The 13,947-nt window shown below is 49.2% G+C and overlaps 1 long non-coding RNA gene across 5 annotated transcripts; it reads right to left on the minus strand.

The window, feature by feature from the left end:
• Positions 1 to 930: 930 nt before the first annotated feature.
• On the minus strand, positions 931 to 4,745 carry LOC125941478 (uncharacterized). Of its 5 annotated transcripts, XR_007464364.1 has the most exons (6): positions 3,009 to 4,745; positions 2,743 to 2,835; positions 2,452 to 2,685; positions 2,253 to 2,322; positions 2,128 to 2,186; positions 931 to 1,858 (listed from the first exon to the last, which is right to left on the minus strand). It is a non-coding gene; the product is annotated as an uncharacterized LOC125941478 (long non-coding RNA). The 5 variants fall into 5 exon arrangements; XR_007464367.1 differs by having other exon boundaries at positions 931 to 2,196; positions 2,257 to 2,322; XR_007464365.1 differs by having other exon boundaries at positions 931 to 2,526; positions 2,587 to 2,685.
• Positions 4,746 to 13,947: the final 9,202 nt, after the last annotated feature.

Here is a 13,947-nt window from a genome sequence, read left to right on the forward strand (position 1 = left end):
GGGGTCACAACCAAGACCACCCAGAACTGGCCATCCTCTACTAGTGTTGTAAAAATTTTTCAGTAGCTGGCAGAGCAGTGCAGGTGAACAAACGTCATTGTCTCATTGTAAACATGGCCACCTCACTTGAGGTGGCTCAAAATGGTACTTTGAGACATGTAACAGAGAACAACTTTCTGTTATCAGATTTTGACAACTTAAGGCCGGAATACATGGAGCGAATAACCGGCGTCCGAGCGAAGAACTTCGTCGGGCGGCGAACGTCCGACGGCCGGCGTCAAGAAATTTGCCGTCCGCAGCCGATCGGCCTGTCCAAACATTTTCGTCGGGCGAACGCCGCCGCCGGAAGCGTCTAGCGCGCAGCGGTGGACGACAGCCAATCAGGAGGCACTAGTTCCGGTCGCAATGCATGCTGGTGTTTTGCGCGCGCACGCCTTTTCGCGTCGTCTGCAATCGCGTTGGTGTTGCCGTGTCTGCATGTCTCTGCACCGATTGAGTAGTTCCTAGTATGATCTCTCAGGAATCGCGTTGTATTTGTACATCCCATATCCGCTGATCTGCGAGGAAACAGACAAGCAGTGCAAGCTCTCTACAACAACCTTCAACAGAAATCTTCTGATCTCAGAGGCCACATGCTGTCGTAATGCCTATCTCCCGACTTCCCCGATAGATGGCGCTGGCATCAAATATTTCTTTCGCTAGGCTTAGACGCGTTTGAAACGAGAAGCGATCTCGAAAACTACTCAAGGTTATCCATAATACTCTGTCGTCGAAGCGGTCTGAGACTAAGCGAAAGCCGTTTACGCAGTCATTTGCTACCAACGAAGTGAATTCTACAAGGACAACGCCAAATTCAGTTCGAAGTGGCTACACGGCGGCCAACGCGCGGTGCGTTCGCCGCATGTATCGCGACACAGCGAACATCCTGCGTCGTGTCGCCGCGTCGTTACTTGACGCGTGAAGTTCGTCGAGAAAGTTCGCTCCATGTATCCCGGGCTTTAAGGAGTAAAGCATACTGAAATTCATTGGAGAATGTAGGCTAAGTATGTGTAATGCATGCTTGTTACAGCAGCAGCAGGTGTACAAATGCAGTAGAGAATTCACAATGCTGGGACATGTGAAAGACTCCTCACTTAGGTCAAGGACCTCAAGTTTTTAACACCAGTGACTATTACAGCTGTCAAAGTGGTACTAAAGACAAATTGCCGGGTGACTGTGGATAAGCCACAACTCTGGATTTAAGTAATAGATCAGCCAATCACATTGTTTATAACAGGCTCCAGTTTTAAAAAGTGTCTGCAAGATGGGTACCATTATAGTTTATAGAATAGCTTAAGCAAACTTGTAGATGTCTGTGAAGAACTAGTAGGCCACTTTGAATGAGTAGGTGATTTCCTTCCTAGGCTCCTTATTGGGGTTGAAACATGGGTCACAACTGCTGTGTGCTCTGTACAGTAAAATTTACAAAAGTCATGCAAAGTAGGACATGTATAACTCACAAGCTTCTGAGAATTTTCTGGAGACTTTAAGTATTCCTCCAGTAGAAGCAGTTGTTCAGTGTCTTCAACTGGCAGTCTAGGGCAATCTTGTGGAAGCGCTAGCACCGTCTTTGGCTTTATGGCCAATATCCTTCGTAGCGGGGCAAGTTCGTTCAATATCCTAGCTAGATTGTCAAACTTTGTTGTGGAACGCTGTAAGTAAAGTGGGTTGATCATACATAAAATGTACATTTAATCAATGAATTTTTTATGTATCGGCATTTGAAAATATTTTTTGTTGAACTGCATAATCCCATGATTACCAGAAAACTGTGCAGCCAGGTCGCTTAACTGCTCTTGCAGTGGCCCTGCTCTAACATCTGAAATAAAAGCATGTACTATGTAAGTTTCAGAAATTGAACATGTATACCTAATGTTTGGGTGTTGAATATTGGACTAGCTACTTTGGCCTCTGAATAGTTTGGCTTCTGCATAGTACTTAGAAGCAGGTTCCTACAAATACATGACTTTCGAAGACAATACACTTAAGTAAAAACCAAGAATATGCCATACTATACAGACTCAAGGGTCGGTGGTTCCCATGGTGAATAAACTATGAATTGCAAACACACATAAGCCCATCACTCACCCCTTGATACTCGATACAGCTGACGGAGAGTAGGGCTAGGCAGCTGAGGCATGCGAGGACTTCCAGTATCTGCATTTTGTGGAGAAATATTATTGTAGAGCATAAATGTGTTAAGTTCTTGTAACCTACCGCTCGGCGCAGAGTGTCTCGGCCAAGGATCATGTCTTGTGCAGCCTGTGAGAGGTACACCCAGAACTGCATAAAAGAGAGATAAATGACCAAGTTGACGCAAATCGCCAGAGTGGGTGTACAATGAAGAGATACGTAAAGCTGCAGAAATTTATTCATCAGCAGGTACGATTAACGAGCCCCCTTGCTTCTTACCAGTTGGCATTTCTTCACTGCACTGGTACTGTAGAGTTCTTCTCATAGGTATTGGTGCATGTGGTGTAGCTGCAGCTGCATTAAAATGATATGTCAGTTGCGGTACATAAACACATGTGTAGTATGGCGACCTACCAAGTGGATATGCTTGGTTTGAAAAACTTGGTGTACTACATCACACGGTGTAGTTGCTGCTATTTGATGAAGCATCTTGCAGCAAGCTAAATGAAGTTCCTACACAGAATAAAGAAATATTATTTACATGTTCAAAAATTCCAGCTCATGGCTCACCAGCATTCGCAACATGGTCATGATGGGAGTACGGTCTGACTTGACTATACTGGATATCTCGTCCTGGATGAATTGCAGGGGATCCCTGAAGATCTGCATCAAAGATGAAATTCTGATTTAAGACAAAGAAATATGGACATGATTTACAGTCTTGGACATCCATATTAGCGTTTTGTGGCAATGTCGACATAGAGTGCCTTGCACAAAGGTATACACATATTGGTGTGTAATGCAGCGTATAAATAAGAATGAGGTAATTATCTTACTAGCTGGCCTCACACTTGGACCAAAAGTCAAAACTGGCATCCTGAGCCGCATTCCCAGACACACCTGCAAGTATGAAAGTATTAGTCCAATAAGTCACAAATCCTTGACGCCTGTCATGGTACCAATTTATTATTATATTATAGTCCTATAGGTGACAAAAAGCTGGGACCTATTGGACCTTGTCAGTAGCAATAGAATTCACATAAAACCTATCGTGTGTTGATATACAAAATATAGGACTCCTTTTTGCACCAATATAAAATTCTATTGGTATTTTAGCTAAAGGTTGTACTTACTAAGTTCATCGCATACATGACCACCACCTACTGCTGTTGCAACCTGAGGTGTTACTTGATTGCCGGCTACATAACAATGATTTTTGTATTGAATTACTAAAGCACGGTAGCTGTGCTACGTGCCATTGCATAGCTGAGCCTATGCTTAACAGCACTGGTGGTGCCACCGAGGCTGCTGCGCATGTCTTTGATCCGTGTCTTGCGTCTTATGATTTGGTAGCTGTATTCCCACGTTAGGGTCAATATCTCCTGAAGGAGTCTGCCTTTTTCTCCGTACTCCTCTTCGGTACCCGTCCTAAAATGTGACATAGCCGTCTGTTATTCATGGGGAAAAATCAAGAATTGTGTGGCAAAAGCTCACAGTTAGCCTGTGCACACCACCGAGAAGTCGGGAAACTGAGGAATGGAAATCCAATTATATAATAAATTAAATAATGTAAGTACGTGCAGCAGATATTCTGTTCAGTGCATTTGGTTTAACTGTATACCACTTGTATTCTCACGATTTTAATTACACCCTGCTTATCTATGTTTTGTGCGAACAAATGTTGCGAGAACCAGCCAAAACTTAAAAATTGCTGTCTTTGGCCCCCAGCCCCTTGTACAGGACCGCATTACATACGATAGTTACGGCTGAAACAAATTAGAAAAAAGATATTGCTTCCAATTCCTTCCTAATGTTTGTTCACAATATCATTTAAGCTGTAACTTCTTGTATGCTGAACTTTTATGTGTCAATTCCAATAGCGACGTTCAAAACGCACATACAGGGCACCATACATTTTATTGTCATCTTTGGCACTGAGACGGGGTTGCCTGTGCTCTTTTCAACGCCAGCCGTCCATGAGTAGCGGCAGATGCTGAGCGTGCTGCACTTTCAGAAGAAGAAATGCGGTTAAAGCGGCAACACTACAGGCAGAAAAATGCACCATATGATAGCCATTTCATGCTTACATATGCTCTCGATTACAGGACAGCTTTATGTCATATAATGTGCAGGCTTCCCCCTCTTTCCAATGCTTTCCTTTATAGCAATCAGCTGTAAAGGCCCAACCGCATGCACGCGATTTTCGAGCGACAGCGACAAGCGACGGCGACGAGCGACAGGTTTTGCCGTCGCGGAGGGCTATCCGTCGCTGTCGCTGGTCGTGTCGCCGGTTTCTGGCCAGCCAGAAAATATCGCTTGTCGCCCGGAAGTCAGCGCGACGACATCCGCTGGGGACAGCGATTGCACAACAACATGGCAGCAATCAATCTGCCCGCTTCGATCTGAATTCGCTCTTGCAACTTGCTCTCTGCTGTGACAGCAAAAAATAAATAGCACAATCAGTCATCGCTTCACCTCATCGCTAGCTGTAGACTAAGTATCGGCGCTCTCTTGTCGTTATTATTGAGATCGGTTGTTTTGTTTTGACGGTGTTAGGCCTGAGACGCCACCGAGAGCCGAGAAAGTGTTATAGGTTTTGCCCAACAGATGGCGCCACGGCACCTTACGCTGGCGGCATGGGACGGATTTTGACTGGGGATGGTAACATATTTTAGCTAGGTCTAGGTAAAACATTGACCTTTTGATAAAATTGAGATTTCTTTACGCGCGCACGATAACACTTATTCGCACAACAATGTAAATCCGTCGCTACTCTTTTTCGCGATGTCGCGTTCATGCGGTTGCTCCACGCCGCGACACGACAGCGCGACAGGGTGTGCCTGTCGCGTCGCTTGTCGCTGTCGCTTGAATATCGCGTGCATGCGGTTGGGCCTTAAGAGCAGAAATGAAAGCGTGCAAGCAGCAGGGACGAACGTGAAATGTGTCCGTTAAAAGACAGTACATTTAAATTGGATGCAATACACGAATTATATCGAGAAAAATAAAAACTGAGTACTCGCTTTCTGAGGCTGGCACGGTCATTTGCGATGAACTGTGCCAACAGGAGGTCGAGCCTTTCGTGCAAATAGTGCACACTGAACACTTTCTCAGAAACAAAGTTAATATTTTTTGCTATCACTTCCTGCGCTGCAGGATCCTGGAATGGGTTTTGTGCGCTCACTTCACGCAGCAAAGCAAAATCGTAGGCCATTGAAAAGTACAGCCTTCCGCTGGTTGCCTCTGACGCTGTCGTTTTGCGAAACTCTTTTTTCTCGCGCTCTCTTAAACAAACGAGAACCACGAGAGCAGCACGTTAGGCTCCCTACGTACGTGCACAAGAATTGGATGCGTGCGTACGCAGCTGCCGCGTACGCATCACATGTTACATTCTGCACATGCGCGCTTTGCAGAACATAGTGATCTTACGTACGCAACGTACACTGTAATAAAACTGTTGTTGTATCGTGCATGATACTGAAAGGAGACATTACAGACATTACTCAGTCTCTGGCTGTTTATTCCATCCTTATCTTCCTCTTCAGGCCGGCTCCAAGCACGCGCCATCTAATGGCACTGCAGTCGGCAGCTATGCCTTATACAACAACTGTCTATTTATTGTATAGCTATGCGCTATAGTACAGCGTACGCTAAGCAGCACACATTTATTACAGTTGGGCTACGAGATCTTCTGATCTCAGAGGCCATATGCCGTCGTTGCGCCTATCTCCTGCCTAGGTGAAATCGGGATCTTGCGTTAAGGAGATAGGCGGTTCACCTCCGTGTGCTGTCAGAGGGTTTGCATTCTTGCATGGCCATCTCGTATGTGACCCAAAAAAGCATCTTGGGTCTTATGAAAGTGATTAGTACGGCGTCTGATATCTGTCCCATTCGTCTAGCCTCTAGAAAAGGCATTTGAGGGTTGCACACACACAGCATGGGTAATATGTTCTTTTGGTGGATGACCTCCCCAAGGCACACGTGGTCGATGCAATCTATTCCTCTAGACATTTCAGAGTTCGGCACGCTGTACGTAGATACTTAGTGGATCTGGTTGTTTACCTTCAGTGACTTGATGGCGAGGTACTTGGTCAGTCTCTCGTAGCTCTCTGCTCAGAGTTATCGTATTGGTTACCGGATTGACGGTGATGTCCTGTCTCAGCTCCATGGACGCGGGAAGTCTGGCGGCTATGGGTAGAAGTTTCATGAGCTGGTACTGGCTGAAACGCGACGTGTCGAAGCCGCGATGAATCAGAAACATTGCCTTGTAGGAGTTCTCTAGAAGTCTGGGTGGTTTCGCTTTGCTGATATCAGGTGTAACTTGGTTCCAGGTGTTGGCTTTAGCCACGGCGAAGTATGTATGCGTTTGCCTCCACTTGAGCGTGTCCTCCGGGGAGAGCCCCTCTTGGTCAACCTTTGTTTGACTCATGATTGCAATGGTGAGGAGAAACAGGTTTGGCGGCCACGGGCAGGCGGTGACGACGAAGCGACGACGAGGTGTCGCTAAGCTTATCCGTAGAGGGTTTACGCAAAAAGTGGGGTCACTCATGTAATTGGGTCGATCGGCTTCAGAGTGGTCTCAAACAATGCAGAATCGCTTCCCAAGTATCGTGTGAAAAAGTCATCCAGCTATCTGCAGCATTCCTGGGGTGAGCCTCAAAAGAAGACAGAGTTGAAACTCGTACGTTCGCACACCTCAACGGCCCTAGCGTGCTCCATGAAGCTGGGAAACTCTTTGATCGCCGCACCTGCAGCAAGTGCGAATCTTTAGAGGGTCAAGTCCATTGCGCCTCTGCGTTCAGAACCACCCTTGTAATAACCGATCGCTCGCTATAACTGCTGCGGTTATAAGTGGGCTCCACTGTACAATACACATGTAAATGCCTACGTAAGGAAGAATTTCTTGCTGGGAAACTACCGAACAAACTAACTTTCAGTGTTTCCATAATTGTTAGCCCATTCAGTCATAGCAATCAGCGGGGGTAGCATACATCACAGTAGAATGCACGTACATGGTAACATCAGTGGAAACTTTCATGTAATCACTTCCTAAATGCGCACAGCAACATGGACACCCAACGCTCAGAAAGCGCTCTGCCATTACACAAAGCTCATTACATGAATTATAAGCTACAAGAAAGCGCGCAAGCTCCAAGCTTGCTTACCATTGAAGACGTAATCAGCAAACGCTCCTTTGTCTCACAGGTACCGTGGCACCGACGCTCTTTCCGGCACAAACACTGTTGAACTGCCGATGAACTCTGGCACCACAAAAGCATAACTTTCAGCAAATTCTTCCATACACTATGATTCGAAGCTCTTCACTTGAAAGCGCAGGCAGGCGAGAACAAAGGCAGCTTGGATGGGCGCTGTAGTAAGACACTGTTGACACTGGTGCATCGCACGAAACATACGGCAAACTAATAGCGTTACACAAGTCCAGAGGTTTTGTGATGGTTAATGCACACGATAAGGAGCGCAATTTGTCTAGGCACTTCCAAAATATAATACAACTACTGTCTTTCTGCTACGAGCACTCGTCCAGGCAACGTGGTAAACAAATAAAGACCAGAGAATAACAGAAATAACATCCAGCAGTACCTACATCAGAAAGCGTTAGTACAGTGGCTAGAATAGGGGAAGTGTGCGAACTGCGCCACTGGCCCTGAGGCCCTTTGGCGATGCGCCGGAGAGTGAGCTCCACGTGGCGCTGACACCCAGTTACACAACTGCAACTGTGATGTCGACTGCTCGCCGCATAGAAAACGGACCACGTATGGCGATATATTTTTGAGTGTCACTGCACTATTTTTGTTCTTAATGCAACTTGGAGATGTATACTACACATTTATTTTATGGCCAGTACAGATACCCTCTCATGTGCCCTGGTGTTGCAGCAACAAATGGCTCTATGGCCAACCCTAAGTGAGCACCAGGGCTCAATGCTACGGTGCGATTGTTAACTGCTTCAAATTATCTGTCGACTTCTTGATGAGCTCTTTCTCTGCCACGAGCTCTTTGTTCTGCACTTCTCTGGCAACTTGAGGTGGCATCATTTATTGTAGATGGTTCACGGCAATTGCTCGCCATGCTTGGTCCTGGCGTCCCTGAAATGTCCCCATACATTGTCTCCACGATCTCTGTGGGCTCTTCACCCTGCACTTCTGTGGCTCCACAAAGGCTATTTCATTGCTTTCACTTTGCTTTCAAGTTGCTTACAATTCTGCGTCAAAAGTAAACGTGGTTGACGACAGCTTAATTACCCAAATGAAAATGGTTTAGGTACAACAAAGTTGGCACAAAGTACAACTACCGTGTGCCATGCGAGGTTTACACTTCAGAAGTAACATTCATGAAACAAGGCAATTCCTTATTGTGTCCTAGTTTAGATGATGCTGGAGTTAAGCCGCTGCTGGACCGTTCCTCCCGAAGGTGCCACTGTCGATCCACACTGCTGATCCTCTATGCTCGGTTCATTGTCAGGCTACACGTTGCCCAAGGGGCTCGCAACAACTCCTCCATATGTACAGATTTATTACAAATATGCATGTAAAAAAGAGACCATGGAGCTACAGAGTGCCAGAAGCTCTGACCGCTCTCCCTTTCACAAAAACAAAACTGTGTTTAATTTGATTCACAAAGAATTGTACTTATCTGCCACTCAGCACACCAATCACAAGGGGCTCTACAAGTGTACTGCTCTAAACGTGAACCATCAGTTAAACCTACTCGGCAAACGAGTTTTCTTTCTGCTACCCCTGTTGATCCCCACCATTTAGTTCTCCTTTCCTTTCCTTACACTGTGGCTTTGCTTCAAAGAAAATAAATAAAACAAACCAAACAAAAAAATGGCAAGATCGAGCAGACCAGTTGCAAATGTTTGTCCAGGTCGTAGTGCGCCAGAATTGGTGAACTTGCCAAGGCAGCTGTGATGGCGCAAAAGGACTTTCGGCAGGCCTTATCCCAGCACCTAGGCGTGCCTTATTTCATCAGCTTGTAAAAGGGGTGCGCAAGAGTAGACAGGCTTGGCACAAACTTTCCATAGTAGTTGACTACTCCCAAGAAGGACAGTAGCTGCTGCTTGTTGTTTGGCTTTGGTGATTCCAGGAGTGCTGCAGTCTTCTCAGGTGAAGTTTGGATGCCATTGGCAGAAATGACGTGCCCAAGGTAATGCAGTTTTTCTTGAAAGAACGAACCTTTCTCCTGCTGTACTCGGACACCACATTCCAACAGGCACTTCAGAACAGCCTCGATGTTTTGAAAGTGCTCATCCTTCTTTTTACCGGTGATAAGAATATCATCCAGGTAACAGCTGACTCCTTTCAAACCCTTTCGTATCGTGTCCATGATGCGCTGAAAAATACTGGGCGCAGAAGACGCTCCAAATGCCAAGTGGTTGACGGTGCAGAATCCTTTGAGTGTTGAGCGGGAGGTATTTTTTGGAATCCTCTGCCATCAACACCTACTGGTAGGCCCTATTAAGGTCAATTTTTGAGACGTGCTGGCCTCCTGCAAGAGTGGCAAGTAGGCCTTTGATCTTTGGAATGGGGTACCTCCGCTCCCATGGCGGAGGCGATGCCTTGGGAGGCGATGCCATGAGCCGCTCCCATGGCAGAGCGGAGGCGAGATGCCTCCGCCAGCAGTGCGCTTCCCTTCGAGTTGTCGTAGCAGCACTCGGTGCGGATTTCTAGCTTCTCACTCTGATACAACTCGAGGGACGACTTTTCTTCTGCAGCTTTCCGCCACGCAGCTGTCTCTTTCTGTCGCACCTGAAGCCGTGTTCCCCTGCCCATTGGGTCCCTCGGCTTCTGCACCGCCTCCTCCAGAAAGATCATCAGTAACCCAAAACGTCGACGCAGTGCAGCCGTTCTTCTCGTCCATTTCGTCGACTTGTCGGCGACAATAGTGTGAACCATCACCTGTCGTGCGACATTCTCCCTCGGAAGCCTCAGTAGCCGATTCTCGTATGTCGCCCTTGCCACCGCCTCTCTCGTGGTGAAGGAGGACCATCTCATCTTCCCCTGTATCGCCTCCACTGGTGTGAGCCTGCACACTCCCAGTGCCAGCCTGCCTATCTCTCTCTGGCGCCTCTCCAGAGAGGCATAGCACGGCGTTAGCGTAGGTAAGCCCCGGCACTGCTACCATCTTCTACAGCACTCGCATCACCTCTTACCTACTATATGACCACAAGGACCTCTGGCGCAGAACTCCCTTATACCTGGCTGCTTTGCCTCTCATCTCTCTCTCATATGCCGAGAGGTAGTCTGGGCTCGTTGTCAGTCTGAGGCCTAGATATTTTGTGCTGGTGCTCCTGAGGATTGGGTTGCCCTGTAGGCTTCATGTTGTCGGGCCGCGCATCATCTTGTGCCACCCAAACCAACACCACACACTTTGCCACATAAGTCTAACAACTTCTGCAGCTCCTCCGGAGCGCCTGCAGGGTGTGCAATATCATCGGCATACACCAGCGCTGGGATCCGTCTCTGCACCAACTGCCCGCTTTCCCTGTGCCTGAAAGTGAAGCCACAATCCAAGGCCTCGAGATGTTGGACCACCCCTGCAACATATACCATAAACAGGAGTGGGGACAGCGGACAACCCTGCCGGAGGCCTCGAGGCATTTCTACTTGTGCAGTCTTATGGCCATCCCACTCCACCTCTGCCACCACATCGCTGTAGATTGCCTGAAGCAGTCAGCCAGGCCCATCTCTGCCAGTATCTTCCAGAGGATCTGTCGGTCCACACAATCGTAGCCTTAGCTATGTCCAGGAAAGCCACATACGATGGGTCCCCGGCCTGGAGCGCCAGCTCAATGCTTTTGGTGACGAAGAGGCTATCCTCTATGCGACGTCCCTGCCGGAAACCCATCTGAAGCTCTCCAAGGATTGCCGTGGCCTCCACCCAGCGCTGGAGTCGTGCCTTCACCACTTGCATGGTGACTACAGGACCGGGGTCACGGCGATCGGTCTGTAGTTCTTAAGGTCTTGCTTATCCCCTGACCCTTTGTACAGAGGTCGCAGCTTGCTTTTCTTCCAATCCCCTGGTATCTCCGCCGATCCCAGCGCCTTCGCCACAAACTCTTTGACCCTCGCCTGTGCTTTGGGCCCCAGAGCCTTGATCAGGCCCATCGGTATCCCGTCGCACCCTGCTGCTGTCCCTACATCCACTCTGCTCACCGCTCTCTGAAATTCTCTCATTTGGTGCCAACCGTAGGTCGCAACCGCATCGGCTTGTTCCTCAGGTGTAAGCAGCAGATACGAGCCAGCCATGTCTTCAGACAGGGTGTCCGGGGCATTCTGCCGTTGCAGTGATCGCAGCCACTCCTCCAGCAATGGGATACATTCCTCCCCTATCACTTCCTCCCCGTCCGGTGACCCCCGCAGTGTCACTTGGGATATCTGCTGGTTCGACTTCTGTATGTATCGCCAGAAACACTGTGGTGCCTGCCTTCCTGCCTCCTTCAAGTCCTCCATGAACTTCCTGTTCATGCCCCGAGCACGTCCCTGCACCAGCACAGCTGCATCCTGTTTCAGCCTCCTGTAGGTCTCCCAGGCAACCAGAACCGCTTCTGGATCGCCATATTTGCTCAGATGCCTGTGGGGCACGGCTCACTCTTTGCCTGCACTGTATAACTTCTGCCACTTCTCTGCTCCACCATGGCTTAAGTCCACGCCGACCTCGAGCCCGCTGAGCCCACTGCCCCATGGCATCTTTCATTTCTGATACCAGGTGATCGTATGATTCCAGCATATCGGCCTTTGTTTCCAGCTTGGCTGCAATCTCAAGTAGGGCCTTTTCATTTGGGCGAGCCACAGCCACAGAGAGTTGCTGTGGCTCAGTTTGGAAAACCAGGCGTAACCGGTTGTGGTCACTTGCCAGATTGCCCGCTCCATCTTCATCTGTCATCATCCTGTTGAGGAATTCGTACATTGGTTCGGTCATGAGGCAGTACTCTATGCAGGACCGGCGATCCCACGTGGACCAGGTCGTTGGCCCACAGCACTTCTCCGTTAAATTGGTTATCACTAGTCCAGCCGATTCCGCCAGCTCCAGGAGCAGCCTACCATTGGCATCTGTGCGGCCGTCTAGGTTCTCCACATGAGCATTGAAATCCCCCACTACTACAATCTCTGCCCCCTGGCAAAAGTCCTCTATATCCTTGGTGACACAGCGGCATATCTCCGAATTTTTATCCTTCTGTCCTCCAGTCCACATATGGACTGGAGGACAGAAGGCCACCACGACCTGTGGCCTCGACGACCTGTGGCCCCGCTATGTTTCCAGCCAACTACATATGCTCAGAACATCCCTCCCGCAGCCTTGTCCACCGTTGTGTGGTTTCCCACATGCACCCAATTCCACCTCCTCGGCGCTCACTGCCCTGTCTGTTGCACCCCTCCCAGACGAAACTGGATTCACATGGCGGAACCTCCTGGTCGCGTAGGTGACTCTCCACGACTGCGAACAGTGCAAACTTTTCCTCCCGCATTGCTTTCACGAGTTCTCCCCATTTCTGCTCCGTCCGGCCACCTTGCATGTTGAGAAAACCAATACGCTGCTCGCCCTGGTTGACTCTCTTCTTTCGAGGTCCCCTGCGTTTCCGGCGTCGCAGGAATACAGCCCCCCTCATTTCCCGCCGGAGTACTGGAGTTCTGTCGTCCGTACTCCCTTCTTCCTTGTCCACCCCTGTTGTGCCCACATGTGCTTGGGATTCGTGGACTTTCCTCCCCTTCTCTGCTTCCACTGTTCTTCGGCCATGTGGACTAAGGCTTGGCTGAGAGTCTCCATCATCGAGCTGGCCTGCTGAAAACCTCTCCAACTTCCTCTCCAGTGCCTTCCCGGTGGGCGCACCTCTAAAAAAGCACAGAGCCTTCGTCCAAGGCATTTTCCCAGCTCCTCTGCCATGTTCGCCTTGTACATCATGTCGTACCGCACATCTCCCCGAACCCAGTCCGTGGCCACAAATTCAACCTATAGGCCCAGTTCCTTACACAGAGATCTCAGGCTGATGCAGAGAAGCTGCAGATGCAGAGTTCTCTGCAGATGCACAGAAGCTGGTCCATGCCCGTCCGTGGTGTTGGCACCGCATACACCACAAATCGATGGTTCGGAGCCCTCTCTTTCCACATCTGCAGGTGGGCGCGTAGCTCCGCTAATGCACTCTCTGACACTGTGTTGTTGTCCATCACGTCCCTTCGACCTGCATGCAATACCACCATGGCTTCTGATGATCCCCACACGTCCGGTGATTCTTCGACTGCCGCAATTACATCCTTCATAGTGGCACCCGTGTCGGCTCTGAACTGCACGTTCCGGTTCCAACTGACCATCTTCAGCAACGTTCGCTTCATTCGGACAGCGTTGCAGTCTGCGAACACAAATACTCGCCTCATGTTTCCGTCTACCAAGTCTACCTTTGGCTGCTGTTCGCTATGCTCTTGAGTCTGGCCATCTCTCTCTGCTTTCCTTCCCTTCCTCCCCAATGTGGCATTCCTAGGCTTACTCCTCGCTGTATTGCCTTGCTATGCGCCGATAACCGCATCCAACTGTCTCTCGTCCCGTTGAAAAAGCCCTGCTGTGCCATCGGGTGTTTCTCCGTTGCCTGCCGCCGTCTGTGCGCTCTCCACCACGTGACTCTCCCTGCTGCAGCTTCCGTCGCTGCCCTGCACCTGTCCTCTCTCGCAGTCCGTCATGGGTAGTACCACCACAACTCCCCCTTGCAGCCCCTGCGCCTCCGTGAACGCGTGGTGACTCCGCGTCACCTCTCCCAACTTCTCC

The sequence above is a fragment of the Dermacentor silvarum genome, chromosome 11 (genome assembly GCF_013339745.2).
Source record: "Dermacentor silvarum isolate Dsil-2018 chromosome 11, BIME_Dsil_1.4, whole genome shotgun sequence".
In the NCBI taxonomy this organism is placed as follows: Eukaryota; Metazoa; Arthropoda; class Arachnida; order Ixodida; family Ixodidae; genus Dermacentor; species Dermacentor silvarum.